At 43.7% G+C, this 5,636-nt stretch overlaps 1 non-coding gene across 1 annotated transcript; it reads left to right on the forward strand.

Annotated features, from left to right (window-relative positions):
• The first annotated feature begins 1,549 nt into the window (after positions 1–1,549).
• Positions 1,550–1,675, forward strand: LOC115063511. The gene has a single exon (XR_003843377.1). It is a non-coding gene; the product is annotated as a small nucleolar RNA SNORA17 (small nucleolar RNA).
• Positions 1,676–5,636: the final 3,961 nt, after the last annotated feature.

The raw sequence follows: 5,636 nt of genomic DNA on the forward strand, positions 1-5,636 counted from the left end.
CTGGTCTCAAACATGGGAAGATGGGTGCCTGGCTGGGGCAACTGAGATAATTGCCTGGCTAGCTGTCAGGCTGAGGAACAGAAGACCCTCAGCTGCCCTAAGAGAACAAAGGCTCTTTACTAGCCACATTCCTAATGATCTGGGGAACAGGTTTTGGGGAAGTGTTAAAGTTGGAGCTCCACATCAGCATTTAACTGGGTCTGTTAACAGTTTCAGAGCCTTAGCTGTAATCATCATGGCAGGGAGCAGGGTGGCATGCCACCACAGTGTCCTATCAAATGTCCATTTGTCAGCAAGTGCCATCGAGTGCATGTGCCCTGTGCCAGTGCTCACTTAGTGGTGTGGCACTTTTGTTCATGGATCCTGAGATTTTTTCCCCATTCCGTTGTCTTCCCACCTCCCTACTGAATTCCATTCCATCTTTGTTTCACCAAATAGTAATGTTAAGAGACAGAAGGAAGAAATTTGAACACTTCATGAGGAATGTGGCAGATTCAAGAAAACTATAACAGGAAATTTGCACAGCTGAGAGTCCTAGAAAATGGTGTGGGTCTCAGAGTAACAAAACAGTCCCTGGGCCTTACAATGGGGACTGTTGTGACAATGGTACTCCCACAGAGGCTGACTGCCCCACCACACCACTTAATAGCACAACAGAAACTCTCCTTCCAGTGTCCTCTATAATAGAATGTCTCTCCATATGAAGTTAAGGAGAAATTCTTTCTGATTCTGAAAGCAGGTGAAAAGGAGACTAGAGTCTAATTTCATATGAAGAGTGAATATTAAATAATTCTCTGAAAGAGAGAATTGCTAAGATAATGAAATCTGTCATCTTGAATTTTGGGGAGAAGCAATTAGATCTACCAGAAAGATATGAACAATGTTGGATACAAGCCTCTTTAGCTTGCCAATGTCTGACCCTGTCTCTCTTCCAAATTCCTATGTTAATATCCTAGTGCTCTAGATGATGAAATAGAAAGTGAGACCTTGGAAGGTGATTAAGTCCTAGCATGATCAGGTCCAAGCACAACGGAAGCAGAGACTTTTAATACAATTGTGTAAAAAAAAAAAAAATCCCAGCATCTTGCTCAGTATTCCAGTCAACTGCAGTAAGGAGAGAGATCATTCTTCCACGAGGAAGTAAGTCCTCAGCAGACGACAGATCTGAAAGCACTTTAACTGTTGAGCTTCCAAGCCTTTGGGACTGTGAGAAATGACTTTCTGCTGCTGGTTAGTTACTGTGCTGGGGAAGTTCATTATAGAAGCCCTTATCATTTGCTTAGCATCTTTTCAATGGGAAAATAGCCTTAGTGAGGGTGTTTTCAGCATAGGGGTAACCACTACTCTGTGTGCAAATGGTAGCACATAAACAGGACACTAGACTGTTTTCATGCAAGAACTTTAGATTAGAACAATAACAGGCCACTTGGTGCTTGGGCTGTAAATGAGATTTCTAAGTACATAATGAGAGGAATGTATTTTAAGAATCCTGGAAACACTGAGATCACTAGATTCAGACCTTTACTCTGTTTAAAAAGAAAGGCAGAGACCTGTCCCTAGAGGCATTAGGTGTGGCTGCTGTGTTACATATCCATCTGTAGGTGTCAAAGAGAGGCTATGTGCTATACCCAGGGTTCTGATCTACGAACATCCGAATGATTAGTAGTCTAACCGTTCTCTTAAAAAAAAAAAAAAAAAGTGAGCCTAAAATGATCACCAGACTGATGCCATGCAGGCATGGATAGGGAGCTAGCCTTGGATGACCACCAGTCTGGCACGGCATAGGCCTGGGAGGGCAGACCATAACCAAGATGACCCCTGCTCAGTGCTATGATGTACAAGTAGGGTGCAGTATTCCTAAGATCACTCACTCCTGAGATGACCTCAGACACTTAGAGACTCTGTGTGCCACTAAAAGGAACAAGTGAGTGTTGGAGAATTGGAAGAGAAAGAGAAACAGAAGGATGTGGGCACAATGCAGACAGGCAGGACTGCACACTCGAGGGTACTGAGGAATGGCTTGATGTGAGTAGATGGTGATGCCACCTTGAACTGTGGTGGGGTTTTGGCTTGTGCGGCCATCAGGGTCCACGTTTGGGTCCATGGCCCTGAAGCAGCAAGGGTCTTTTACTACCAAAGACCAGGCAGATATCATTAGTCTGGTCTGCCACATGGAGACATGTCAATGTCTGAGGGCTGTGCAGAACTGGCTCCACCCCTTACCCGGTCTTCATGGGAGAGCTGGCCCTGGGGCATAAAAACAGGAGAACAGACCCTGCCCATAACCAGCTGAAGTAATTGCGAGAGTAGGCCCTGTACATTATGAGAGTTGTGGGTGAAATGGCCCCGAGGGCGTGAGCATAGGAGAGCTGGTTCTACCACTCGTCTTCCATACAGAGGCATGAGTGATGGAGAGGCACTCTCCTCCCTCCTCCCCCTCACCTATGGCTGGTGAGATACAGGTCCCTAGTATCATAAGAGCAGGAGAGTTGACCCTGCCCCTTACCTGCGGCAGCACTCAAGAGAGCAGGCCCTGCTTCTCATCTGAATAACACAGTAGAGCTGACTCTGGTGGCTGGGGTACCAGTGACCTGGTCCTGAGGTTGTGAAAATTGGAGAACTAGTCCTGCCTCTTGTCTTCTGTGTATTGGCATTGGTGAGGAAGAAGTTCCTTCCACTCCCTTTGCCTTTGCCACCAGTGGTGGGATAGGGTCCTGAGAGCAGGACAGCCATCCTTGTTCTCCTGCTACAGAGCTTGGGAGAGCATGCCCTGTAACTCACCTTGGAATCACAATAGAGCTGACCCTGGATGTGGGAGTTGCAGGTGAGTCAGTTCAGAGGGTATAGGTTTAGGAGAATCAGCCTTGCCTTGTGCCTGCTGGGCAGTGATGAGGATGAGGGAGAGACACACTCCTCCCCTCCCTCGTTCCTTGCCATCTATGGCAGGTGGGAGAACATGAACATGGGGACATGAGCATGGAGGAACTAGCCATGTCCCTTACCAGCTGCACTACTTGGGAGAGCAGGCCTTACACCTTATTTACATAGACACAGCAGAGTAGAGCTGGCCCTGGTTGCAGTATTTGTGAGGGAGCCTGCCCTGAGGATATGAGAATTGGTGGGCTAACCAGTACAGATACTCCTCAGTCCCAGATCCAGGGCTTTGAATTGGCCCACCCTAACATCTACCCCATGCATGAACTGCCAGAATACATGAAGGGGCTGGTCTTGCAGATCCAAAACTACAGGGTCTCCATGACAAAGGGCCACAACAAGATATCTGAGAGGAGTCCCAGTGAGGTTTCAGTTTTGATAGTATAGCAGAAGCCAGAGGCATTGTATCAGACCAATGAGTAATTGGAATGATCATTTGCAAGCAAAGAAGTGTGGACAAAAGAGCATACTGTGGGACACACTGTGACACACTACTGCTTCCACAATGAGCTTTTTTTCTTCTGTTGTGGGTTAGTTTTCAAGGGTGGAGGGCGTGTTGAGGGGGAGGATGAGTGGGGTTGTGGTGCACGATGTGAAATTCACTTAGAATCAACAAAGAGTTAAATAAAAGAAAGACAGAGGGAGGCAGTTATGTGGGGCCAGATAGAAAACTCAAAGAAAGGGGTTCATCATCTACTGTGAGGAGGAGAGTCAAGAATGTGAGCTTTTGCCTTTAATGGCTAACACATTTACTTCTGCAGCCCAACACTTGACCTGTGAAGAAGATGAGAAATGGGCAGAAGTGATGATGATGTCACTTGGCATAAGGAGTAAAATCACTTAATTGGGAGTAAATGGACTGAGAGGAATGAGGAAAGATGAGCAGAGTAAGGACTTGCTCAGTCAGTGCTGCCCTCACCTCTGGGTAGACAGTCAACCCCCAGGGCTGACTCCAATGATTATGTAGTAAGGTGAGAAATGTTGTCCTCTAAAGAGCTGGCACTCCCATTGCTCTATCAGAGGCAAGTGTGTCACTTGGCATTTCACCTATGTAAGGATACTAATAAGTATGAACCTTTGGAGAACACAAAAATTTGACAGTGAAGGAGATCATCTATTCTCCATAAAGAAAAAAAGCAACAGGGAGTCAGAGAGCCAGAGAATCAGAGAGAAGAGGAAAAAGAGACACAAGAGGAGGTAGCTTTGCCTCATAACTGACACTACGTAAAAGGGACCATTGCCAGGGATCTGAATGGAAAACTCAAGGAAGGAAATGTTTTCAGGTATCTTCACACTCCAGAATTCAATTTCAAATGATGACTTTGTATGTAGTATGCTTTCATCATGCAGATATGCCCTCCATTCTCCTTCAACATTGATGGCAACTCAATGTTGAAGAAATTTACACATGGTAAACTCAAGTTTTGTAGAAAAAGTCTCTTTACACTTAACTACTTCAGGTGATTTGGGAGTTTGAGTCAAAATTGACATAGGCACCAAGATTATTTTAGGTTTGTTGACTTGTGGCATTGCTCATTGACTCATAACTTCAACCAAACTCTTAGAAATGAAACTAGAATCATGAGATGCAATGTATTGCTAGCTGTCTATGATGCTTCCTAAGTGGAATATATCTTAATTATTATTGAGTAGTTTGAAACTATCAATCAAAAACATGTGTGTCTCAGTTATGGTTTCTATTGCTGTGGTAAAACACAATGACCAATAGCAACTGGGGGGGGAAGGGTTTACTTTATTCAGGGAAGTCAGGACAGAAACTTGGAGTCAAAAGCAAAGCAGAATCCCTAGAGGACTGCTGCTTAATGGCTTGACTCTCATGGCTTTCTCAGGTATGACTCATGATTACCTGCCCAGGGGAGGCATCCCACATCAATCACCAATAACCCAAACCAACCCAAACCAACCCAAACCAACCCAAACCAACCCAAACCAACCCATACCAACCCAAACCAAACCAACCAACCAACCAACCAAACAAACAAACAGAAAATGATCGATAGATTTCGCTACAGGCCAATCCCATGGATTCTTTTATTTATTTATTTTTTTAATATTCCTCTTCACAAATGACTATAGCTTGTGCCAAGCTGGCATCTAACTAACCAGCATAACCACCATGCCCTCTGGATTGATATCCTTGGTCAGAGAAATTTGGTATTGTCTGAAGTCTGTGTATGAATGTGTCTGAATATTATAACGCATGATCGTTATCCTAACTTCCTTTATCAGTGGGGAAAAATATGGAGGCAAAATGAATTCTGAATAAGTAGAAAAAGAAGCAGTCAGGACACCTGGATTCTAATCCTGTGTGATGCTGAATATTCAATCCCCTGCCACTGGCTTTGACATCTTAGCTGCCAGGTTTATAGAACAAGATTATTGGATTTGACCATTTCTAACAAAACCTCCTTTTCTAAATATCTATAAATGTTTGAGAATGTGAATGAGTCACATACTATTTTGAAGCTTAACAACAATACTCCAAGGTTGTATTAATATTCTCAAATAATTTGAAGCAGCTAGTCAAGATTTTTAAAACAAAATTTATTGTATTTATTTTAATTTCAATAAAATTAAAGCACATGAATTAAAAATTATATCTGAGTTTGATCAGTAATGGTGTATAAATGAAATTTAATCATCTTTGAAAGTGATCAATTCCCTCAGTTCTTCCAAAAATA

The sequence above is a fragment of the Mus pahari genome, chromosome 2 (assembly GCF_900095145.1).
Source record: "Mus pahari chromosome 2, PAHARI_EIJ_v1.1, whole genome shotgun sequence".
Lineage (NCBI taxonomy): Eukaryota > Metazoa > Chordata > Mammalia > Rodentia > Muridae > Mus > Mus pahari.